Genomic DNA, 27,660 nt, shown 5'->3' on the forward strand with positions numbered 1-27,660 from the left:
GTTTATGCTGCTTGACCTGCTGAGATCCTCCAGAATTTTTGTGATTGCTCAAGATTTCCTGCATTTTGAGTCAACCATACTAAAAACAATGCACCTCTCATTTTAACAGACTGATACCAAACAGCTTCTGATACCACACCTTACTGACAGAAACCAGATCAAAACGCCTGCTCCCTTTAACACTCTAAGTGCAGCCAGCACAGAGAATACCAGCTCTTGCATTCAATTTAAAATAATGCCGGAAGAGGCACTAACGTGACAGAGAAACATAAGAGTGCCATGGTACATGATCACAGATGCCAACACACTCCTACAGTTGTACCACGGAGAGCATTCTGACTGGTTGCACTGGAGCCTGCTATGGAGGCTCCAATGTTCAGGATCGCAGGGGCTCCAGAGGGTTGCAGACTCCTGCTTTCTCTGGCGGACAGAGCGTCTCCCAGTGGCCACACATTTTAATTCCACGTCCCACTCCCATTCCGATATGTCTATCCATGGCCTCCTCTACTGTCAAGATGAAGTCACACTCAGGTTGGAGGAACAACACCTTATATTCCGTCTGGGTAGCCTCCAACCTGATGGCATGAACATCGACTTCTCTAACTTCCGTTAATGCCCCACCTCCCCTTCGTACCCCATCCCTTATTTATTATTATTATTATTATTTTCTCTCTCTCCTTTTTCTCCCTCTGTCCCTCTGACTTTACCCCTTGCCCATCCTCTGGGCTTCCCCCCTCCCCCTTTTCCTTCTCCCTGGGCCTCCTGTCCCATGATCCTCTCATATCCCTTTTGCCAATCACCTGTCCAGCTCTTGGCACCATCCCTCCCCCTCCTGTCTTCTCCTATCATTCTGGATCTCCCCCTCCCCCTCCCACGTTCAAATCTCTTACTAGTTCTTCAGTTAGTCCTGACGAAGGGTCTCGGCCTGAAACGTCAACTGTACCTCTTCCTAGAGATGCTGCCTGGCCTTCTGCGTTCACCAGCAACTTTGATGTGTGTTGCTTGAAATTCCAGCGTCTGCAGGTTTCCTGGTGCCTGCACTCTTCACCATCAGGTTTCTGAACAGACCATGAACACCGCCTCAATATTCCTTTTTTGCACTAAATATTTATTTCTTTCTGCAACTTATCCTATTTTAAAGAATAAACACAAGATTTTGCAAATACTGAAAATCCGGAGCAGTGGAGGAACTCAGCAGGTTAGTCAACACCTACTGAGAACAGTAGTCGCCATTTTGGGCTGAGACCCTTTATCAGGACAAGCATTTCGGCCTGAAACATCAACTGTTTATTCCCCTCCATAGATACTGCTTGAACTGCTGAGTTCCTGCAGCATTTTGTATATGATGCAATATTTTCTTTGTGTATCTTCTAGTGCACTCCTGCCGCAAAACAACAAATTTTCACAGCATATATGTCAGCGATAATAAACCCGATTCTGATCCCTGATGCAGGGTCTCGACTCCAATCGTCGACCATTCCTTAAACCCACACAGATGCTACTTAACCTACTGAGTTCCTCCAACAAACCACATACAGCTCTGCCTTCCCAGGTCGCTGCCGGTAATTAAATAAAATAACTGGGTCCAGAACACACACACACTGTTACGACTTCAGCATTCTTTGATATTTTATTTGTGCACAAGGAGAATGGCTCCTTAGAGACCATATTGAGGAACTGGAGCTGTAGCTCAATGACCTTAGGCTCATATGGGAAAACGAGGAGGTGATAGATATAGGGTCGCCAACTTTCTCACTCCCAAATAAGGGACAAAAGTAGCAGTCAAATACAGGACACGTGTTTACCTCAAGAAAGACTACCATGACCATGAAGCCTTGCACGGGCACTTGTGTGCGCATGCGTGACGTGCGCATGTGTGTACGTTCCAATTTTTTTCCACAAATTGGTTTTAGCTTAATCTTCCCGACTACATTGTACATACATTATTTCTACTTTATATAGGCTGTGTATTTATCATATCATTCCTGCTTTTACTGTATGTTAGAGTTACTTTAGGTTTTGTGTGTTATTTGGTATGATTCGGTAGGTTATTTTTTGGGTCTGGGAACGCTCAAAAAGTTTTCCCATATAAATTAATGGTAATTGCTTCTTCGCTTCACGCCATTTCAGCATGAAAGGTTTCATAGGAACGCTCTACCTTAGCAGGGGAAATATGGGACAAGGGCGGTCCCGTATGGGACAAGCCAATTTAGCCCAATATACGGGATGTCCCAGCAAATACGGGACAGTTAGCAACCCTAGATAGATAGGAGGTAGTCCCCTCCAAATTACAGGAGGCAGGTAGCTGGGTGACTATCAGGAGAGAAAGGCAACAGGCATTTAGTGCAGAGAACCCCTGTGGCCATTCCCGTTAATAATAAGTATACCACTTTGGGTGCTGTTGGGCGGGGCAGGGCAGGGTGACCAGGGAGAAGCTACAGCAAGCAGGTGACAGAAGTTTGTGTAGGGGAACATTTTGCATCAGGTGATCATAATGCCATTAGTTTCAAAGCAATTATGGAAAAGGATAGGTCTGGTCCTCAGGTTGAGATTCTAAATTGGAGAAAGGCCAATTTTGATTGCGGTGGAGCCAAAAGAGTTGTGGCAGATCTTAGATGGATTTTTTTTTGGAGAAGGACGAAGAATATACAGAAGTGAGGCAAAGCAACAGTGAGGTCATGGACCCTATACAGATTACAGTGGAGGAGATGTTTGCTGTCTGGAGGCAAATTAGAGTGGATAAATCTCCAGGGCCTTGTGGGACGCTAGTGCAGAAATTGTAGGGGCCCTGGCAGAGATATTAAAAACATCTCTAGCCACAGGTGAGATGCCAGAGGATTGGAGGACAGCTAATGTTGTCCCACTGTTTAGAAAGGCTCTAAGAATAAGCCATGAAATTATAGGCCACTGAGTCTGACATCAGTAGTGGGGAAGTTATTGGAGAGTATTCTAAGGGACCAGATATCTAAGTATTTGGATAGACAGGAATTAATTAGGAATAGTCAACATGTCTTTGTGCATGGTAAGTCATGTTTAACCAATCGTTTAGTTTTTCAAGGAAAGTTGATGAAGGCAAGGCAGTGATGTTGTCTAAATGGACTTTAGTAAGGCCTTTGGCGAGGTTGGTCAAGAAGGTTCGGTCGCTCACAATTCAAGGTGAGGAGGCAAATTGGATTAGACATTAGCTTTGTGGAAGAAGTCAGAAAGAGATTATAGACGGTTGTCCCTCTGAAAGGTGGTGTGCTGCAAGGAGCAGTGCTGGATCCACTGTCGTTTGTCATCTCTGTAAACAACCTGAATGATAATGTGGTAAAGTGGATCAGCAAATTTGCAATGACATCGAGATGAGGGGTGTGGTGGATTGCGAGGAAGACTATCAAAGCTTGCAGCAGGATCTGGACCAGCTGGGAAAATGGGCTGAAAAATGACAATGGACTTCAATGCAGACAAGTGTGAGGTGTTGCATTTTGGGAGGACCATCCAGGGTAGGTCTAGCATAGCGAGTGGTAGGGCACTGAGGAGTGCTGTAGAACAGAGGATCTGGGAATACAGATCCATAATTCCCTGAAAGTGACGTCACAGATAAAGAAAGCTTTTGGCATATTGGCCTTCATAAATAAACGTACTGAGTACAGGAGATGGGATGTTATGTTGTTGTACTAGACGGATGAGGTCTAGTTTGGAGTATTGTGTGCAGCTTTAATCACCTACCTACAAGAAAGATGTAAATAAGATTGAAAGAGTGCAGAGAAAAAGACCTGAGTTATAGAGAAAGGTTGAATGTACTAGGACTTCATTCCCTAAAACGTAAAAGATTAAGGGGAGATTTGATAGAGGTATACAGAATTATGAGGGGTATAGATAAGGTAAATGCAAGCAAGTAGGCTTTTTCCACTGTTGTGGGGTGAGACTATAACTAGAGGTCATGGGTTAAGGGTGAAACATTTAAGGGGAACATGAGGGGGAATGTTTCCACTCAGTGGGCAGTGAGAATGTGGATCGAGCTGCCAGTGCAAGTGGTGGATGCAGGGTCGAGTTCAACATTTAAGAGATGTTTGGATAGGTACATGGATGAGAGATGTATGGAGGGGTATGGTCTGGGTGCAGGTCGATGGGACTAGGTAGATTAATCATTAGACACAGACTAGATGGGCTGAAGGGCCTTTTTCTCTTCTGTTCTGCCCTGTCACCTACACTGTTCTGAAGCCAGGATAGAAAACTGCTATTTTTACGTAGAATTGACTCATCAGTTATGGATACTGACCATTTGGCAAATTGTATATGTTTGAATTCCTTACTTGTAAGATCAATCGCCATCCACAACAGAGGTGTTAAAACTCAATCAAAATGTCAGGCCGATAACTGATAATATTTCGAAGTTAGTAAAGCAATTGTCCTTCAGTTGTTGGGTTTTTGTCCCATCCTTCGTTATTCTTATCCCATCTGTCTCTGGCATCCCTATTGTGCAAGTAGTTGTCGTGTTTTAGGAAGACCTTCCTAGAAAAAATCTCATCACAGAGGCCTCACTCGTCTAGCTTGAGTGCACATTGCCACAGTCCCCTGCGTATCTCGTCTGCCACAAGCAAAGCTGTCTCTGGCAGTCTCGCTTCACTGCAACTGGCCCAGGCTATCCTTGCCTGGACACTGTCTTTAACCCTTACCACATCAGCATCTGCAATGTCCTGTATCTGCTATTAAGGCTGGCTCTTTGGATGGAAGTACCGGGTGCTAGTTGCAAGTGAGTGTTCTGACCACTATATCCTCCTGCTGAAAATCCCTCATCAAGTTCAAACCAAGGGGCAGTACAGGAGTGCAGACGCTAGTACAACACTTCAGGTTTCAACTCCTGCCGCTGTCTGTATGGTGCTTGTCTGATCTCCCTATGATCACACGACACAAGTTCCCTCCTGGTGCTCCAGTTTCCACAACCTCACTACTTTTTCCTCTCTCTTTTTGCACGATTTATATAATTTGTATTATATATATATATATATTTCTAAAGGCATCCGTTAGTCTTGCGAGACCATGGATCTGCGCCTGGGAAGTCTTCACTTTCCAGGGCGCAGGCCTGGGCAAGGTTGTATGGAAGACCGGCAGTTGCCCATGCTGCAAGTCTCCCCTCTCCATGACACCGACATTGTCCAAGGGAAGGGCATTAGGACCCATACAGCTTGGCATCAGTGTCATCGCAGAGCAATGTGTGGTTAAGTGCCTTGCTCAAGGACACAACACGTTCCCTCGGCTGGGGCTCGAACTCACGACTTTCAGGTCGCTAGTCCAATGCCTTAACCACTTGGCCACACAATAGTTACTTTAATTTAATTTATAGTTTTTTTTTATACCATAAGACATGGTCGCAGAATTAGGCCATTCAGCCCACAGCCATTAAATGCTCCTCATATGATAACCCTTTCATTCCAGGGATCAGTCTCATGAACGTCCTCTGAACTCTCTTCAATGCTATTCCATCTCTTCTTAAAGAAGGGGCCCAAAACTGCTCACAATATTCCAAGTGCGGTCTGACCAAAGCCTCACCATCACGTCCTTGCTCCTGCATTCTAGTCCTCTCAAAATGAATGCTAACATTGCATTTGCGTTCCTTACCACTGACTCAACCTGCAAGTTAACCTTTAGCGAATTCGGCATGAGGACTCCCAAGTCCCTGAGCACCTCTGATATTTGAATTCTCTCCTGCCCACACCTTTATTCCCTCTACCAAATCACATGACTATGTGCTGTCCTAGTCTATATTCCATCTGCCATTTTGCACATTTTAAAATATGTACTGTACTGCTGCCGCCAAGCAACAAATGTCATGACAGATGTCAGTGATATTAAACCCGATTCTGATTCTCCAACATTCCGGAGACGTACAGGTTAGGGTTAGTAGTTATCGACATGTTGTGTTGGCACCAGAAGCTGGCAACACTTGCGAGTTCGCTCAGCAAAATCCTCGTTCATCTGATTTCACGCAAGTGAAGCATTTCACTGTACGCTTTGATGTACATGCGACAAATTAGCCTAATCGTTAAATCTTTAAATCCAATACTACCGAAATATCAGGAATGAAAATCCACTGCAAGCTTTTATCAGGCAGAAAGATGTCTGTTTGATCCTTAGAACCTTGAACTTATAAAACATCGTTCAGACACAGAGGAAAGCAATCTGTAGCTATGAAGGTGCAGAGGAAATCAGACAGGAAATGCAACAGACTATTTCAGCACAGTAACATCCCATGTTCTGCAATCTCATAATGATCAAATAATCATATTTGGATAAATATTGGTTTCAGAACCCTGGGGAGAATTGTCCAACATCCTGCAGAACTACAAGATTGCTTACTTCCACCAAAGAAATAGAAGAGTTTGAGCTACACAGCACTGAGAGACCCTTCAGCCCACCGAGTCAGTGCCAGCCATCAGCCACCCAAATACATTAACCCCATTTTACTCTCTCCGTGTTCCCAGCAACATGCCTCAGATTCTACCAAAGTAAAAGCTGAATTTATAGACTTCTGCCGATCCCCTAAATTTAAACAATCTCCCTCAAAAGATAATCAGGTCAGCTTTTGTGAACTATGCTTCTAAACTTTGGAACTCAATACCTAAAACTATAAGGGATGCAGACTCAGTTGACACTTTTAAATACCAGCTCAAAACCTATTTAACCTTGCTTTTAACTAACATCATTTTATCTTTTATTTTCATATTTCCGCTTTATCTCATTGTAAAGCTCTTTGAGCTACATTGTCTGTATGCCCCTGTTCTATATTATTGTTATCTGCACAGGTGCACTGAAACACTGACTGCAGCAGCATCACTGACACATCAGACACGCAGCATTCACAACTGAAGCAGAGCAGTTGCTCTACCAAGCAGTTACGTACCCAGACCGGGTACTTCTGATGGAGTATCAGTAAAAAATTGGTGAGGTTCGACAAGGACATGCCAGGTTTCTTCAGGAGGAATTTCTTTATCCAGAGGTTGGTGAATATATGGAATTCATTGCCAGTACCCAAGTGTAAAGGAGAACGAAATAATTGTAAATCTGGATCCCATGCAGCACAAAAAGACACTAAATAGACGTAAATACATAAGATAGCTTACACACATAGATTGATTATGTGTCATTAAGAGTTTGTACATAAGGTGACTCTGACAGGAAATGATAAAGTAGTGGTGGGGTGTGGAGGGGTGGGTTGGTGGATGAAGGTGTTGATCAACCTTACTGCTGGGGGGAAGTAACTGTTTTTGAGTTTGGTAGTCCTTGCGTGGATGTTACGGAACCTCCTCCCTGATAGAAGCAGATCAAACCGTCCTTAAGCAGGCTGGGTGGGATCCTTCATGATGTTTCTGGTTCTTTTCAGGCGCCTTTCGGTATACATGCCCTTAATGGTACCGGTGGTGCAATCGGCAGCTTTGACTACCCATCGCTTCCTCACACCATTGCCATGCACCCTGATCTACCAGGCCATCAAGCAGCAAGGGGCCAACCGTTCAAAACCAGTGGTCCCTTCGTTCCCCATGCACGACCTGACGGGAGATATTCTAATGCAACATGTGAGGGAGCAGGGTTCAACTCAGGCAGTACAGACCAAGAACGTCAGGGTGCCATCTAAACAGTGAGAAAGAAATTAAGAGAAACCAAGAGAAAGTGAAAATTCATATAAAAAAAGGTTTTGAGACTGAAAAGAACTACAGTAATCCAGAAAGCCACAGGAGAAGTAGAAAGTTAGCTCTTATTCTTTTGATCACAATATCTACTCTGAGCGTACCATTTTCAGTCCAGGCTGCGGATTGAATATATATCATACTCTGCTTCTTTCAATATTGTTGTTTTTAAACGTGCAGAAGCGTACACTCCGATTAAAGAGATTAAAGATTAGCTTTATTTGCCATGTGTACACAGTAACATACAGTGAATGTGTTTTTTGCTTCGGTGACCAATACATTCGAAGGATTGAGCTGGGGGCAGCCTACAAGTGTCGCCATACTACCGGTGCCAACATTGCATGCCCACAACTCGCTAACCAAGAGTCAACATTGTTTAAATGTTATTTTTAATAAAGGAGAACACAATAATTGTTAGTCCAGAAAAAACACAATAAAGTACATGATAATAAAAAACAAATATAAATACATACAATAGTTTATATACATTGATTGTATTTACATCAATCTATTTAGATTGTATACCCTAACTCTAACTGTACATCTTTGGAATGTGAGAGGAAACCGGAGCAATCGTGGGAAGAATGTGCAAATTTCTTACAGACAGTGGCAGGAATTGAACCTTCGATAAGAGATAGCTGGCGCTATAAAGCATTGCACTGACTGCTACTCTACATTATGATGTGTTCGATCTCATTTCTCTCCTTTCTCTTACCACAACATTTTAAACTGGTTCAAATAATACCCCCTTCTTTCTCCTCCGCTGCGTACACAATTCAGGTCAGTTAAGCCATATCCCCTGATCATACTATGTAGGGTCTTGCTTTATTAGAGTAATTGATTGCCATTTTACTCTGGTTAATAACTAGCACAACCTTGGTTGTTAATTTACAATAAATGATGCATTTCACTGTACGATCACTACAGGACTGGCATGTGTCCGGGACAAAGAAGCAAGTGGAAAATAAATCATTGCGGACACTACCCACCCTGCCAACTGCCTTTTCCAAAAGTTCCCTTCAGGAAAGCTCTATGCAGCTATTAAAACAAAAGCTTCACACCATCTTCAAAGTTTGTTCTACCAGACAGTTAATCTGATCAACCGTTCTAGTCAGACCCCCACACTCCCCTCTATTACCCCAGTCACTGCACTGTAAAGACTTTAAACCACCTTTTTATAATGTTTCCATTGTAAATAAATGCTAGTATTTACGTATTTCCACACATTTAATTCCATATACGCACTTTAACCTCTAACTTTATTTTTATAGAATTCTTTATAATTGTTGAATGTTGTTGATTTTTGTTACATGTCGTGTCCTAGCCAACACATCTCAGCAAATTCCCAATACGTGTAAATGTGTATGGTGAATAAAGTTGATGCTTGACGCTTGATAAATCTGAATCTGATCTGATATAAAAAATTCATGTATTGAAACTGTTGCACTGCAAAGAAAAAAAGCCTGCTAAGCCCCAATCCAAGTGCTGGTCACTCTATGGGATCATGAGGCCATTCAGGCCACTAAATACGGAACCAGCTCCAGCGGACTGGGCAGAAGAGATCTACAGTGAGATCCGATGGCCAGGAAGGTGGTTCTGCAATGCTCTGTGGAGAGCGAAGGACATGACGAGTTGTCATCCACTGCAACCAGGAAGACCCCAGTTGTGCCGACCACTCGTACTGCTAGACCCAGTCTTCAGGGGTCGAGGGAGTGAAATTGCCAGTGCAACAGCTTTTCTACTTTAAAAACTCTCCCATACGGGTTTCCTGTCATTGTTGGATACAATAGACAACCGCCACCATTTAATAATAAATCAATTTTTAAAACTGCAACGTAAAAAAGAAGGCTACTCAGATGCATCACAACTTGGTACGGCTCTTCCCAAAAATGTAAGAAACCGCAGAGTGGTGAACACAGCCCAGTCCAAAACTAAAGCCAGCCTCTCCTCCATTAACTCCGTCTACGTTTCCCACGACTTGGAAAAGAAGGCAACATAATCATGGACCCATTCCAACTTGGTCATTTTCACTTCTTACCTGTTCTATTGGGCAGAAGATACAAAAGCTTAAGAACACGTACCACCAGCTCAAGGACAGCTTCTATCCTGCTCCTATTAGACTCTTGAACAGACCTCTCATACACTAAAAGATGAACTCCTGATCTCCCAATCTCCCTCAGCATGGCCCTTGCACTTTATTTGTCTGCCTACGCATCACTTTCTCTGTAATTGTAACACTCTATTCTGCATTGTTTTCCTTTTTACTACCGCGATGTACTTAAGTATAGAATGATCTGCCTGGATGGCATGCAGATGAAAGTTTTCCCTGTATCTCAGCATAGGTGATAATAATAAACCAATTACCAATCTGAGATCTAACTCCACGTACCAACTTCTTCCCCATTAATTTTAATAACTTTTATTCACAGAAACCATCTCAGGGTATGGAACTAACAGTTGACTTCTTGCACAACGATCAAAATTTGGTCCAAAATTCAACTCTGGTGAGATTCTGCCTTGGTTCAAAAGTTAACTTATTATCAAGGTATGTATGCAGTATACAACTCTGAGATTGCTCTTCTCCAGGCAGCCACAGGACAAAGGAAAAACATGCAAGTCGTTCAGAGAGAAAAAGCAACCCCACCCACCCCTGCACAAAAAATAACGACAACATGATCATCCGCCCCCCCCAAACCCCCCTCCCATGCACAAAGCGCAACAAGAACTTGACCTCCAGAACCCCCCCCCCCGCACAAAACATCAGCCCCCAAATCCCCCTCCCTCCGCGCAAAAATAAAACAAGAGAGAATGGGCAAAAACAGAGTATAAAAACTCTTAAGTCTGAAAAAAGTCTATCGTCCATGGTCCAAATCCATAAACACAGGAAGCCTCAGTAACATCCTCCAACACCTTGAAAGAGAGGGATCCAGAGGCCTACCCAGTGGGCACAGCGGTAGGCCACACAGGCTCCCTTTGTTGAGCTGAGTAAAACAACATAGGAACAAAATTAAACCACCTGGTCCACCAAATGTGCTTCACCATTTGATCATGGCTGATTTATTTTCCCTCTCAACCCCAGTCTTCCCCCCTATAGCCTTTCACTCCCTTACTAATCAAGAACCTATCAATCTTTACTTTAAATATACCCAACAACTTGGCCTCCATAGCCTTCTGTTGCAGTGAATTCCACAGATTCACCACCCTCTGGTTAAAGAAATTCCTCCTCATCTGTTCTACAGGGGCACCCTTGTACTTTGCGGCTATGCCCTCAAGTCCTAGACTCTCCCACCATTGAAAAAAATCCTTTCTACGTCCACTCTTTCCTTTCAATATTAGGTAAACGCACCTTGTTACTTTGGCTTCCTTTCAAGGCTGTCGTGCATCACACAAAGAACATTGAGGCCTCAAAGACTGCGCAGGAGAGATTTACAGAGAACTGAAGATTCAAACCAAGAAGGCAGAGATCTGTTACGTCCGAAAATAAATACAGATTTATTTTCTATGGTAGCGTGGTGGTTAGCACAATGCTGTTACGAGCTCACGGTGTCGGAATTTGGAGTTCAATTCTGGCATCCTCTGTATATCCTCCCACAGTCCAAAGATATACAGTCCAAGGTTGGTGGGCAGTGAGACTCGTTGGACCAGAAGGGCCTGTTCTGCGTTGTATCTTTAAATAAATAAAAATAAATATTTTTTCCCAGGTTCTATTGTAGTGGGTTTTCACAGTTTGCAGTATCAGCAATCAGTGATACAATATGAAGGTGACAGAAACAGCAATGATACCGGGTCTTATTTCTTTGCAATATAAACAGAAAGTGCTGCGACAACTCAGCAGGTTAGGCAGCATCTGTGCAACAAGCAACTTAACCTTCTTCAGAGCTGAGTTTCCTTGCTTCTGTTTGCCGGTTCAAACCCAGGTTTAGACTGCATGCATGCTGTTGTGTTCTGACAGGCTGCTTCACAGGGAACTTTCGATTTTGAGAGGATGGAATGTGGAAGGAAGGGCAATGTACTTACAACACAGCAATCTATTGACAAACTTCAACTCATTCAGAATGCCACTGCTACACTTCTAACTAAAACCAGCATGAAGGAGCATACCACTCCCATTCTAACTATTCTGCATTGGCTTCCTGCACCTTCTAGATTTTAAATTTCTTTTACTTAAGCTCCCGACAGTCTGGGACCGCAGTGCAACTTTTTCATTTTATAATTCCACTCGAGCTCTCAGGTCTTCTTCCACCGGTCTCTCAAGCAATCTCCCGCAAAAGTTAATTGGCAAGTCAGCTTTTTTTTTTGAACTATTCTCCTAAACTGTGGAATTCAATACCTAAACTATAAGGGATGCAGACTCATCTGACATTTTCAAACACCAGCTTTTAACCAACATCTTTTTGTTTTTTATTTCCATGTTTGTACTTTTATCCCATTGTAAAACACTTCGAACTACATCGTCTGTATGAACAGTGCTCTATAGATAAGGTATTGTTATTATCATTATTATTACAGAACACCACAAGCACAGTACAAGCCTTTCAGTCCACAAGGTTGTGCTGACCTTTTAGCCTATTCCAAGATCAATCTAACGCTTCCTTTCCACAGTCCTCCATTTTTCTTTCGTCCACACGCCTATCGATTAAATGTCCTTGCAACACTCACAACACGCTGGAGGAACTCAGCAGGTCAGGCAGCATCCGTGGAAAAGATCGGTCGACGTTTTGGGCCGGAACCCTTCGTCAGGACCGTAGGGGGAAGGGGCAGAGGCCCTATAAAGAAGGTGGGGGGAGGGTGGGAAGGAGAAGGCTGGTAGAGGCTGGGACAGTCCTGACGAAGGGTTCCGGCCCGAAACGTTGACCGATCTTTTCCACGGATGCTGCCCGACCTGCTGAGATCCTCCAGCGTGTTGTGAGTGTTGCTTTGACCCCAGCATCTGCAGATTATTTTGTGATTAAATGTCCTTAATGTATCTGCCTCTACCACCAACCCTGGCAGTGCATTCCATGCATCCACCAAGCTCTGTATAAAAAACCTCTCTCTGACATCCCTCTCCCCATACTTTCCTCCAATCATGTTAAAAGACTGCCCTCTCACATTGCCTTTTTTCCAGGACGGAAATGGCCAATGACTGTCTGCTCTATCTATGCCTCTCAGAACCTTGCACACCTCTAACAAGCTGCCTCACGTCCTTCTTTGCTCCAAAAAGAAAAGCCCTAACTTGCTCAACATTTCTCCATAAGACACTCCTGAAGGAGGCAGATTCTATCACTAAGGACCCTCACCACCTGGGAGATGCCTGCTTCTCTTTCCTAGCGTTGGGGAGGAGGTACAGGACCCTGAAAATTCACACTCAACAATCCAGTGAACAGCTTCTTTCCCTGCACCAGATTTCCAAAGAGTTCAAGAACACCTCGTTATTCCTTTTAACGGCACTATTTATTTTGTAATTTGAATAATTTTATTTCCTTGCACTGCTGCAAAACAAATTTCATGTCATCTAGGTCAACAGAAAAACTTGCAATTTTTTTTTTGATTTGCCTGTCTGAGGTAGGCAGGATGCAGTGGGAGGCATTACGATCCATAGAACATAGACCATAGGTGCCACGATGCCAAATTAAACTAAATCTCTTCTGACTCTACATACTTCATCCTTACATTCCCTGCACACTTTCTAAAAGCCCTTCAAATGCGACCACCACCACCCCTGACAGCCCGCTCCAAGCACCTACCACTGTGTGTGGAAAACAAACCACACATCTCCTTGACAAAAGACTCTCTCACCTCTGGTATTTGAAAATTCAGGCACACACCAGGTTCGTATCCTTCAAGTTTCTGAGGTGATCTAGAGAGTGCTGACGCTGGAATCTGGAGAACAAACAATCTGCTGGAGGAACTCAGCGGGTCGAGCAGCATCTGTGGGAGGAAAAGAAATTGTCGACGTCAAGAATGCCCTGATGCAGTTTCGACTCGAAGCGTCGACAATTTCTTGCCTCCCACAGATGCTGCAAGACCCGCTGAGTTCCTCCAGCAGATTGTTTGTTGCTTAAGGACTGAATTAATTAGATAATGAAAGGATGTAACAGGCAATTTAACATATATAGTACACAAAAGTAAGTCAAATTAATGCCAGATAATAGATACACCATCAACTTTATTAAATACCTTTTGTGCCTAATAAAGTGGCCACTGAGTGCACATTCATGGTCTTCTGCTGCTGTACCCATCCCCTTCAAGCTTCGACATGTTGTGCATTCAGTGACGTTCTTCTGCACACCACTGTTGTAACACATGGTTATTTGAGTCATTGTCACCTTCCTGTCAGCTTGAATCAGTCTGGCCATTCTCCTCAGATCTCTATCAGTAACAAGGTCTTCTCGCCCACAGAACTGCACTCACTGGATGTGTTTTGTTTTTCACACCATTCTCTGTGAACTCCAGAGGCTGTTCTGTGTGAAAATCTGAGGAGTTCAGCATTTTCTGAGATACTCAAACCACCCCGTCTGGCACCAACAATCATTCCACAATCAAAGTCCCTTAAATCACATTTCTTCCTCAGGTCTGAACAACAACTGAACCTTTTGCCCAGGTCTGCATGCTTTTATGCATTTAGCTGCTGCCACATGATTGGCTGATTAGATACTTGTATTAATCAGCAGGTGTACACGTGTATCTAATAAAGTGTCCACTGCACACATAAATACTTCTTGTCTGGACTCTTCAAAGAGCAGACGGCTTGACAGAGGTTTCTGGAGACTGACAGTACCCCTCAAGGAGCTTGCACCATCACCATACAAACAAAGATCAAAGTGCATGGTAGTGTAGCAGTTAGCACAACGCTTTGCAGCACCAACGATCACCAATTGTGGAGTTCAATTCCTGCTACTGTCTGCCTCCCCATGAGCACGTTCATTCCCTCCGGGTGCTCTGGTTTCCTCCCACATTCCAAAAGACATATGGGTTAGTGTTAGTAAGTTGTGGGTATGCTATGTTGGCACCAGAGGTGCAGCAACAGGTCCACGCTGTCCCAGGTCATTGAAACAAATAACGCATTTCACTATATGTTCAAATGTACATGCGACAAATAAAGCTAATCTTTAATCTTGTTTTCTCTCTCACGCTCTCAAACACACACGTTTGATGCTTTGATGTGCACATGACAAATAAAGCTAGTATTTTTTCTTTTAGATTCTCGCTACAGCGGAAGCAAGCCCATTCCAATGCAAATTTAAAGCCTCTGTACATCAAAATATTTGTACCTGATCAATGAGAGATGGTAAGCAATTGTCATACCCCCTTATAATGGAACTTTTATCTCTCCGAGGTTGATTACAACCTTTGGGTTTTCTCCCAATGTCGCCTTAAGATTTCTGAATGGACCATGAACCCATGAACAGTACCTTGCTACTCCATTGTTTTTGCACTTATTTTTGCAATTTTATGTCTTCACACCGTTCTGCTGCTGGAAAGCAACAAATTTCACTTCATATACACTCAGTGGCCACTTTATTAGGTACTGCTGTACCACTTACTCATTAATGCAAATATCCAATCAGCTAATCTTGTGGCAGCAATTCAATGATAAAAGCATGCAGACATGGTTAAAAGGTTCAGTTGTTGTTCAGAACGAGGAAGAAATGTGATCTAAGTGACTTTGCCCATGGAATAAATGTTGGTGTCAAGACAGGGTAGTTTGAGCATCTCAAAAACTGCTCATCTCCTGGGATTTTCAAGCATGACATTCTCCAGAGTTCACAGAGAGTAGTGTGAAAAGCTAAAAAACATCGAGTGAGTATCATAAATATCTCATTAATGAGAGAGGTCAGAAGAAAATGGCCAGACTGTTGTAACTCAGATAACCGCCTGTTACAACAGTGGTGTGCTGAAGAACACCTCTGATCACAGGACATGTCGAACTTGAACAGGCCATAAAGTGGTCATTGAGTGCAAATCAGTGATAATAAATCTCATTCAGATTCTAATACCTGCCTATACTCCGCAAACTTCCAAAGACCAATGGTATCTTCCCCACTACGTTTCTATAAATTAAAAGCCCTTGACACGGCAAGCTTTGGCTAGAACTAGACAATGCTGGGGCAGAACCGTGTCACTTCTTTTCCACCCTCCCAACACAATCCCCCCCCCCCACTCTTCAGTTTTGCAATGAAGCACGAAGCTGGTTTAGCAATAAATAAAAGTCATTTAGAGCGAATGTGGTTAACAAAAGAGTATGCACATTGGAGGTGTAGGTGATTGTCATCAGTTTCACTGAACAAAATAGGAAAGATGTACAACAATCAGTTCATGCACACTACAATCACGCATTCACAATTCAAGTTCATTTATCACATGAACATTGAAACATACGGTGAACTGCATCATTCGTGTTAACAACCAACACACCTGAGGGTGTTCTGGGGGCAGCCCACAAGTGTCGTCACACATTCCCGTGCCCAAAACGCTCAGCAGAACAACACAGAATACAAGAAGCAATAAAACAACAACAGAAAAACAAGCCCCTTTCCTCACCCCCATCCAACACACAAACAGTCCTCTAACGCCAAGGTGGCATGGTAGCGGAACACTTTACAATGGCAGTGACCAGATTCAATTCTACCACTGTCTGTCTGCAAGGAGTTTGTACTTTCACCCCATGACCACATACCTGGGTTTCCTCCCACATCCCAAAGACATACAGGTTACTAGGTTAATAGGTCACATGGTTGTAATTGGACAGGGTGAGCTCGTTGTACCGGGATGGTCTGCTACAGTGTTGTATCTGTAAATGATGTAATTGGACAGGGTTTGTGAACTCGTTGTACTGGGAGCGACCGTTACTGTATTGTATCTGTAAAGGATGTAATTGGACAGGGTGGGTGAGCTCGTTGTACCGGGAGGGACTGTGACTGTATTGTATCTCTAAATACTAAGAAAATAAAATTCAGTCCATATTCTTCGGCCTCCAACAGAACCGGATTTGGACACTGACAATGGGCCTTCAGCTACCCCCAGCAGACTCTGAGGTTCAAGAGAATCTGTTGAATATCTGCAGACTCAAGAAGAATGATGTGTTCTATTTCTGAAAACCCAACTACAAGCCATCTACTCAAAGTTACAAGGATTGTCGAATGCATTGCCACAGACAGCTGTGGAGGCCAAGTCATTGAGTATATCTAAAGCAGAGATTAATTAATCAGGATGTCAAAGGTTACAGGGAGAGGCAGGAGAATGAGGTTGAGAGGGATAATAAATAAGCTATGATGAAATGGTGGAGCAGATGTGGTAGGTCTAATTCTGCTTCTATGTCTTATTGTCTTATCTGCCAGCGGCTGGTGACTATGCCACTTGTTGCAGTTTATTAGGCAAATCTGATGGACTCTTACCTATATTCATTCAAGCAGCCACATTTAAGTTGCATTCATTTCACATACTAGTCATTCCGACACTGAAAACCTCATTTCCCATGGAGAGATGACATTTAAAAGGAGGAATCAATGGGGAATGCCAACTTCCTCTGGCTAGGGCTTTGGACGCAGTAGCATGCATCCTTTAACTGAGCAAACTCGTGAAGCAACAGAACTGTGAGGACAGAGTGCGGCAGTGGGTTTAAGTCTCAGATTTCACTGCAAAAGATCTAGCACAGATAGGATGGATCAGGTGATGACCCTCTTGTGCTGCAGTCATATATTTTTCTAATTTTAGAAGTGCACAACGTTCTTCATATCACATAGAAACAATACGATAACACTGCATCATGATAATGATTTCTGAACTGTCTACGAACCTGTGAACACTACTTTGTAATTGCATAATTTAGTTATTTTTGTAAGAGCCCATCAAATTTGCATTGTAATATATAGAGGTTTTATGACTTGTATGCAAGTCAGAATCAGTTTTATCACGGATGTTTCGTGAAATTTGTTGTTTTGTGGCAGCAGTACAGAACAATACATTTGAAAAATTACAAGAAGAAATATTTAAAGAAATAACTAGTGCAGAAACAGAGCAAAATAATGTTCATAGACAAAATCTGATGTCAGAGGTGTAGAAGTCGTTCCTAAAATGCTGAATGTGTGCCTTCAGGTTCCTGTACTTCCTCCCTGATGGTAGTAACAAGAGGGCATGTCCCAGATGGTGTGGGTCCTTAATGATGGACAGCACCTTCTAGAACCTTTTGAAGATAGCCCCGATGCTGGGGAGGGTTGTGCCCGTGATGGAGCAGGCTGAGTTTACAACTCTCTGCAGCTCTTTCCGATACCGTGCAGTGGTGCCTTTATACCAAACAGTAATGCAGCCAGTTGACATGATCAGTCTTTAGCAGGATTCCAAAGCTTTGTAGGAATCAGAATCCGATTTATTATCACTGATAATAAATTTTCATACATTTCATTAGGAGCTTGAGGAGGTTTGGTATGTTACCAAAGACTCCAGCTAATTTCTACACATAATCTGAGAAGAGTTTTCTGACTGATTCCATCACGAGCATTAGCCCCTCCATCAGAAGATATCACAAGATGCCTGAGGAACTCAGCAGGCCAGGCAGCATCTACAAAGGGAAATGGACGGTTGAGGTTCTTCTTCCAGCATTTTGTGTGTTCCTCCAATTTCTTGTTTATTGCTCTGGATTCCAGCAACTGCATTCTCGCGTCTCCTGTGAAACATCGTGGCAATATTTTTGCTGCATTAAAGAAGATGTGGCATAAACACAAAATGTAATCCCAGTTAAACCTGTGGGCCATCGGAAAGGAGCAATACTGCACGTCCCTAGCAGCAACACTTTATTTTAAGTGCACTGTTCCAAAACAGACATGTTCAATAGCTATTATATTCCATCCTGGAGGCAATTCTAACAAATACTTGCTTCAAAGAATTCTACATGATACATATGACAGTTTACAAAAGCTTTCAGTTAAAGCTCTAAAACATCCACTAAGTGGCCACTTCATCAGTTAACACCCGTACCAAATTTAAATAAATATAAATATGCATACATTTATATTTATTTAAATTTGGTACAGGAGTTACCTAATAATTATAATTGTAGCGTGGCTACACTTGCAGGCTGCCCCAGCATATCTTCAGACTGTGAGAGTCGTTGACTCAAAAGATGCACGTCGAAACATTGGAATGTACATGTGACAAGTAAAGTGAATGTTTACATTATCATGTTATCTAATTATCCAAGACTTACAGCACTTGTTCAAGCCTTTATTAACAGGAGTCCTTTGAGTAGTTTTTCACTGGTTCTATATTTCTTTTTCCCAGTAAATGCCTGCAAGTAAATGAATCTCAGGGTAGTATATGGGGACATACATGTAATTTGATAATAAATTTACTTTGATCTTTGAGATCAAGGACAACTTCAGGACTGCTACGACATCTTCCTCAGTCAGAAGTCCCCTGCCACCATGCAGTGTCTGGGCTCTGACACTCCGGCTGCTAAAGCTGGTTGAGAACCAACAGCTGACCCACTGACCAGCCAGGGCAAGATTCTTCTTGCTCTGTGTTTCACTGGGAACGATGACCCTTTTGACAGTACAGTGTTCCCTTAATCCGGCCCCATAGCAATTAGTATTTCTACAACAGTTTGCTGTATTCTGCTCTCCCAATCCCACGCAGATTTTTTTCTCATTAATCTTAAAACTAAACACAATCCTAATCCATTGAGAAAAGAAGCCCATCCATCCCTCAAAGTTCAAGTAAATTTATCATTCAAGTTACCCTACACCAGTTCAGGAGCCTGATGGTTGAAGGGTAATTACTGATCCTGAACCAGGTGGTGTGGGACCTAAGGTTTCTGTGCCTTCTGCATGATGGTGGTAGTGAGAAGAGAGCATGGCTTGGAGGGGTTAATGTGGAACTTTATACCAGCATTTTGTTTTAAGTGGCTTCTCTGGTTAACACTATAGTAACGCAAGAAATGGGATGTTTTGGTTAACATTTCTAGTTAATGAAAATGGTTTCTTTTGGTTAATATTTCTAGTTGTGAAGAAGTGGGACATTTTGGAATTAGTCATCATCATGGGCAATTGCCACTGGGGCTAGACAAAAGCTGTATTGAGAAACACTGTGGCATGACCGGGACTTTCAACTGATCCATTTTGGAACATAGGAATTGAAGAAGTCAGGGCTTTAGCAAAGCAAAAGCTTGAAATCTGGGATAATGAAAGACTTGTTGCCTTTATATTGAATTCATAATATTACTTTACTGTTATTAAAGACAAACTTGACTTCCAGATTTGGGGTGAGTTTATTATTGTTTATTGAGATTCATGTTAATATCAATGCCCCATTTCATCGATTCACATTGACTGAGTTCTTCTATTTACAGTTCCTACCAACAAATCCTCATCCAAAACAATGAACACTCGCTCGTCTTTGGAGAAATAAGCCCTGGTGTACACATGCGAGTGGCATTCTCCCTCTGTAATGACACGGAGCTCTCACTAACAATACAGGCTTCCTTCACTTCAATGAAACTGAACCCAGAGCTGCTTCTTCAAGCAACAGGAACTCTGGATAAACTCTCCTTTCCTAGCTTGACAGCAAGAGGCTAAATCACACCCCAAATGAGGTCATCTCAAGCCATTTTTGCCTTCTGCAAAATTAGATCGTCAACGTTCACTTGCAAAATCTTTTCAAACCCTTTCAACTCCAGGTTAATACTTGTTCTTGTAATTACCCGATAAAGTTCAGATCCAATTCCAAAGGATGGAAAAGCAGTTGTTTAAAACCATAAGACCTAGGAGCAGAATTTGGCCATTCAGCCCATCAAGTCTGCTCCACCATTCCATCATGGCTGATCCTGAATCCTATTCAACCCCACACACCTGCCTTCTTGCTATAACCTTTGATGCCCTGACCAATCAGCAAACCATCAATTTTAAATATACTCACAGCCTTGGCCTCCACAGCTCTGTGGCAGAGCATTCCACAGATTCATCATTCTCTGGCTAAAGAATTCTGAACCAGTGACACAAATGCCACCCTATGCACATCTCAGCAAGATCTCTCTGCACTACTCTCTCTCCATTTCTATCACTACTATCCACTGCACGCCTTCAGTTACCCGGAGCCCAAGCTCGGAACCTCCCTCCCTAAACCCCTCTATGCCTCTCTCTCCTTCTAGAATCTCCCTAAAATGCATTTCCTGAACAGAATAATCGACACCTGTCCTGGTAACACCATGCCACACATAAGACACCATTTTTTTCTAAAACTCTATAAATGGAAAAGGGGGGGGGGGGTGTTGTCGAAGACATTCAGATACACTATTACTTATTGGGAGTTGTATTTAAGAAAAAATTACATTTTGAACTTTATCAACAAACACATGCGTGCACTAGAGGAACTCAGCAGGTCAGGCAGGATCTATAGAATGGAATAAACAGTCGACGTTTTGGGCAGACAGTCACTTTACACAGTCAAGTGGGCACTTTATTAGGTATACCTGTACAGTTGTTCATTAATACAAATATCTAATCAGTCAATTATGTGGCAGCAACTCAATGCGTAAAAGCATGCAGACATGGTCAAGAGGTTCAGTTGTTCAGCCCAAACATCAGAATGGGGAAGAAACGTGAACTAAATGACCTTTACTGTGGAATGATTGTTGGTGCCAGACTGAGTGATTTGAGTATCTCAAACTGCTGATCTCCTGGGATTTTCACACACTACGGTCTCAAGAGAATGGTCCAATAAATAAAAACATCCAGTAAACAGCAGCTCTGTGGGTGAAAACACCTTGTTAATGGGAGTAACTGAGGAGAGTGGCCATGGTTCAAGCTGACAGCAAGGTGACAGTAACTCAAATAACCACACATTTACAACAGTGATGCACAGAAGAGCATCTCTGAATGCACAACTTGTTGAACCTTGAAGTGGACGGGCAGGCTGCAGCAGCAGAAGACCACAAACATTCACTCAGTGGCAGCTTTATTAGCTACAAGTGGTACCTAATAAAGTGGCCACTGACTATGTTTCATCCTTCCATTCCACACAAATATGATACTGAAACCTGATCAAAATGGCAGATTAGTCAATACTGAAACCGCCAAACTTGCCTTCAGTTATAATAAACAAGCAAATACAGAGCCAAGCATATTCTTTTAATTTTAAAAGTATGCCCGCAGTCAAAAATTCAATATAAGCCATGGTCTTGAAATGACTCAGTGGTTATGGAGGAACTGAGGGACCCCGAGACCTTGGCACGTTTCACCAAACTCAAGCAAGCCAGCGCCCTTACAAATCGGAAAATCTTCAAACCACTAATTTAGAGAGTCCAAAGTCCCCCTCCCGCCCCAGCAGGCGTCAGGGATAAGAAGAAGGGAACTGCCATCTAGACATAATGATCAGCTTCATTCTGTTTTCCGAGGTGAGAAGCCTCACCCCACCCTGCCAACCAAGGGTGGTGGAGGCTCAATTAAGACTCTCATTCCCAAAAAAAACAGTCACACATCGCAATATGGAAGGAAAATGCAATTTTTTTGGGGGACAAAATGGCCTTTCCCTGAGCAATCCTATCGATCCTACCCTAAAGGTTCCTGATTTGACTGGTCCAGTTTTCAATCAGAATAGTCAAGATGGCAATGGCCCAACTCCTCAAATTCTTTTTTTGACGGGACAAGACAGAATACAGCACAGGGCACTTTAAAAGTTTAATTGCAGACACTTCTGCTGTTCCGTAGAAGTCCTTGGCAGCTAGACAAGCAAAGGAAGCAAATCCACTCATTTCCAAGGCTAATTCAGACACGGAACACACAAGCCGAACAGTCTCTCTCTCTCAAAAGGAAAATACAAGGTCTTATGACATCTATTTGCTCTGGCACAACTGAAACAAACTTCCCCGACAGCAGACAGGTTACCCGTGCAGTGCACAATGCCGCACACCTTCCAAAATGGCTCTGCAGATCCAGACCCACTGCCTGCCCGTAGAAGCTGGAAGTTTTAAACACTGCTTCCTTACCAACATTTCAGTCGAAGGGCCAGTTTGCCCTGCACCACAAACACGCACTGACAGTGACTGAAGTTACTGGCATCTTTTCTTACCTTCCTGTTTAAGTTGAAGAATGGACTGGAAGTTCTACAAATCAAACTTTTTTTTTTAAAAATCCCCCCCCCCCCCGACTGTCTGGCAATTCTCTGAGTAATTTGACTAGACCGGCTCCCCACCTCAGTGTGACTGCTACACCCACGCCCCAGGGTCGCGTCCCATGCAGCTCAGAGAACTGCCTTTAACCCTCTCTGAGCTCCATGTGGGTAACCAGGACAGCATTTCCTTCTTTGGCGAAACATTAAAAACAATTTTTCCCCTCTAATTCAGAAGAGTTGGGTTGCTACAGCAGACAGTTGCTACTAGCAGCTTCACTCCCGCCTACTCAATGACCTATTTATATCCAAACTTTTAATAGAGGTTCTGATACCATTTATGACGAGGAAGTTATAGCTGAAATTGCGGACACTGTAATTGCAGAAGTTGAAACTGATAAACTATTGGCCCAACCCATTCCAAGGATGTGGAAGTTAGAGGCTCTAGATATCTGGCTACAAATCGCAAGTGGGTTACAAGCCAAGGCTTTCTGTTGTCACAATGACAAATGTGACAAGTGTAAAGTGCCCAAGAGATGCAGCTTGCAATGATGCCTCCCTCAACCCCTCCACTCCCTCGCTATAATCATGACTTCACAAACTTACACATGGCTATTTGACCAGGTAGTGTACCTCTCCTTGCTGCAGTCTCTCTACAGCAGTGTGCAGAGGACAGAAGAATCTTTATACACACACAATATCATATACACTGTCTACGTATAAATGAACATTAGGGTACTTCTCTCTGCACCCCACTGCTGTACTGTGGCTGCTGCAAGGAAGGGTCCTCCCACAAATACACACATATTCATTCACCCGCCTACCCGACATCAAGGACATATACAGAGAGGTGCCAGATAAAGGCCATTAACATCACGAAGGATCACACCCACCTTGCTTCTGAACTGTCTGCCTCACTCCCATCGAGGAGGCTACAGTGCACCTGACTCAAAATCTGGTTTCTTCCCCTCTCCCCACCCACCCCCAAGCCGTCGGGCTGATCATCACCTTCACCCCACCAGCACTACATCCATAGCAACCACTCCTCTCCACAGCCCTTCGGCACCCTTCATCACCCACGATCCCACACACCACCCCATCCCCCAGCCGTGCACTGCCACTTTACACCAACACCCCACACCTCTTACCTACACTGACACGCAGTCACTGAAACACTGTGCTTTCATTTGCCCTGCTGCTACCTAGAAGAGTTCGCTTTAAAGTCACTTTGTCACTTTATCACTTTATCATTTCCTGCCAGAGTCACCGTACGTTCAGATACTCCTGCACCTTGTGTTGCTTTATGTACATACCGTCCGTCTGCATAAACTAATATGTATATATGGTGATACTCAATAGTTACATCTACATGTGTTTTATAAGATCAATTTTAGTTTTACACTTATTGTGTTTTTTTATGCTGCATCAGATCTGGAGTAACAATCACTTTGTCCTCCTCTACACTGGTGTAATGAAGAATAACAATAAGCACAATCTTAAACATACAGATGCAAGTCACCTCACAGGGCATAGAGAGATATTTTAGAGCAGTGGCTGAGCTTGCAGCTGCAGCAAGCTCCGATTAACAGCAACTGTGGGGAAAAAGACAGTGAATAAAGGGTTAAATCTTTTCACGTGCAGAGATAGCAGAGGGACACACTTGCTTCGTTAGTTAATGAGCACTTGAGGGTCTGCAGGAAAAACGTGGATTAGAGGTGGACAGGATACCCCCCTGAAATGACGACTGGTGAGTAATTAGGATTGAGATTGTGCAGGATTGCCGTGTTTATAACAGCGCCAGCAGAGACCACCAGGCCCCCTCAGGAGGAATGTAAAAGTGGAGACAGTCAGTCTTTTCCAATTTCAGTCCTCAGTCATGGCAGAACAACATATTCACCCCCACTTGCACCAGGCTCCTGGCCTTGATGGAATTTTTTTTAAGTCACTCTCTGTAATAGCTTGGGCAGTCAAGAATTAAGGTTCAAGTTTAGTTATCACATGTACATCGATATACACAGTGAAATGTGTCATTTGTGTTAACAGCGAGTGCTGGGGGTGGGGGAGTGCAGCCTGCAGATATCGCCACACACTCCAGTGCCAAAGTAGGATGTCCACAATGCTCCACAGGACAACACAGAATACACCAAGCAACAAAACAACAACAGTAAAACAAACCCCTTTCCCCACTCCCAGCCACGCACATCTACAGGCCTCTAACCACAAGGCAGACCGTCTTTCTCGGCCTCCACTGGACTCTGATTCAGACTTGGGCTTACAGTCACTGGCCACTCCATTAGTACCACCTGTACTTAATAAAGAGGCATCTGAGTGTAGGCTTCTGCTGCTATAGTCAATCCACTTCAAGGTTCAATATGTTGTGCATTCAGAGATATTCCCCTGTGTACTATTGTTGTAACGCATGGTTATTTGAGTTACTATCACCTTGAACCAGTCTGGCCATTTTCCCCTGACCTCTCTCATTAGAAAGTCTTTTCACCCACAGAACTGTTGCTCACTTGATTTGTTTCTCGCACCATTCTCTGTAAACTCTAGAGACTGTTGTGCATGAAAATCCCAAGAGATCAGCAGTTTCTCAGTTACTCAAAACACCATGTCTGGCACCAACAATCATTCCTCGGTCAAAGTCATTCAAGTCACATTCCTTCCCCATTCTGATGTTTGGTCTGAACAACTGAACCTCTTGACTATGTCTGCATGCTTCACTGCATCGAGTTGCTGACTCATGATTGGCTGATTAGATATTTGCATTAACGAGCAGGTGTACCTAATAAAGTGGCCACTGAGTGTACAAGGAACAGGCGATTTAAAAGATGGTAAAGGTAGCATCATGGTTTGGTACAGCGACTGCTCTGCCTGTGATCACAAGAAACTGCAAAGAACAGCACTTCGTGGAAATGAGTCTCTCCTCCATGGACTTTGTTTACACTTCTTGCTGTCTCAGTAAATCAGTCAGCATAATCAAAGACCCCAACCCACCCCAGAGATCATCTCTTTCTGCCCTTCCTGCTGGGCAGAAGCTACAAAAGTTTGAAAGCACCTACTATCAGACTCAAGGGCAGCTTCTGTTGTTCTGCTCTAAGGCTATTGAATGGCATCATAAGATGGCTCTTGATCTCACAATCTCATCATGGTCCTTGCAGCTTACTGTCTGCCTGTGCTGCACCTTCTCTATAACTCTTTAAGGATCAGCTTTATTTGCCACATGTATTTCAAAACAGACAGTGAAATGCATCATTTGATTCAGATCAAATCAGCGAGAATAGTGCTGGACAGCCTGCAAGCATCGCCACGGAATGGGCACAACTCACAAATCCTGAGCCCTCTCTGGAACATGGAGCACCCAGAGGAAGCCTACACAGGCATGGGAAGAACATAGAAACTCTTTACAGACAGCAGCAATCCGAACTCGATCTGTGATCTTTGGTCTGTAATAGCATCACGCTAACCGTTGTGCACCGTACCGCCCATTTATTCTACATTCCCTTACAGATTTTCCTTGTACAACCATTGCAACGAAAGATATGTCCAGAAGGTGTGTAAGTCAATCTTTTCCCTGCACAAGGTACATGTGGCAATAAGAAACCAATTCACCAACTGACAATCAAAATCAGGTTTATTATCACTGATATTCTGTATGTATTACAGAAACTTGTTTTGCTGCAGTACTACTGTGCAATTAAAAAATATAGAAGTTAGAATAAGGAATATAAGAATTAAGTAGTGCTGAATTAGGGTATAGAGTTGCTCTTTTCCTTGTAGTTTAACTTTTCTATGCTTGCTTGTATTGTTATACAATCATGTATATATGTGTGTGTGTGTGTGTGTGTGTGTGTGTGTGTGTTGAGAGAATTTTCCGGCAATTATGATGCATTGCCCCTGTATTTTTCTGGAAACTTCTTGGTTTCAGTAGCAGGTGTCACACTACTAAATCTGGCTATTTTATTGCTTAACTGTTTTCAGTGGATTTCCGTTATCTTTACTCTGTTATGAGGAGGACACAATTACTTTTAGGTTTGCACTTTTCTTTGTTTCCATCACCACACTTCTCCTTCTTCGTTCTTGTAACAGTTAATAAAATGACTGTAAGCAACAGGTTTTATGCCTCATTTTTGACTTCCAAAGATCCTCTGGATCGCAAAAGCATCAGGATCCAATGGTACTCCCAAAACAAGAGCAAAACAGTGAGGTAGTTTTCATGGGTCCATGAACTGTTCAAAAATCTAATGGCAGAGGGGAAGAAGCAGTTCCTAAAACGTTGAGGGAGTTTACCAGAGAACAACAAGGAAGTGTTGATCTTATGCAGTTGGTCAACTCAATCTTTAAGTGGACTGACCAAAAGGGTGAGTGAAGAAAACAGTCTTCTGAATAGGGACTGAAGGGGTTAACAGAGCACCAAGGCAAAGATTAATCAAGAAAATGCAAAAGCAAATGATCCAGGGATGATGTTTGACCTTTAAGACAGACAAGAGGACAGGATACAGGAGAATAAAACACTTATTTGTAAACCTGTTTATGGAGCAACAAGAAGCAATTCATCAACTGGAGAATCTCTTAATCTCTAAGAAAGCAATAAACACTAGCAGCAACTAATAAAGGCATCAAAGGGGCTTGTTTTCCTTTTTGACACTAGATACCGGCACTGGAATTATAATTGTACTTGAAAAAAGTATTTCCTTGACCATGAAGTCCTCAGAGACACTAAAGTTGTCAAAGGACTCTCCATGAATTCAAGTTTGCCCATTCTCTCTGTAGAAGGACCATGCATGCACTTGAAGTCCAACTTTTTTTTTTACAGTGGCAATGAAACTGGTTTTGCAAACGGTTAACGCCACTGATCGGTGAGCAAGACTTCCTCATTTTAAGTGAGTACTGTAATATGCTGCATCAT

The 27,660-nt window shown here is 43.0% G+C and overlaps 1 protein-coding gene across 4 annotated transcripts in view; it reads right to left on the reverse strand.

The window, feature by feature from the left end:
- LOC140211673 (zinc finger and BTB domain-containing protein 7B-like) overlaps positions 1–27,660 on the reverse strand; it is a 193,758-nt gene that overhangs the window by 76,966 nt on the left and 89,132 nt on the right. Inside the window, exon 1 of one of the 4 annotated variants that reach the window (XM_072281737.1) lies at positions 22,713–22,735. The exons of 2 other annotated variants lie outside the window; for them this stretch is intronic. The gene's annotated coding sequence lies outside the window, so the exon portion shown is untranslated. Of the gene's footprint in view, positions 1–13,448; positions 13,572–22,712; positions 22,736–27,660 lie in introns of those variants that run through there. One more of the 4 variants, XM_072281726.1, reaches the window with a different exon arrangement.

The sequence above is a fragment of the Mobula birostris genome, chromosome 2 (assembly GCF_030028105.1).
Source record: "Mobula birostris isolate sMobBir1 chromosome 2, sMobBir1.hap1, whole genome shotgun sequence".
NCBI lineage: Eukaryota > Metazoa > Chordata > Chondrichthyes > Myliobatiformes > Myliobatidae > Mobula > Mobula birostris.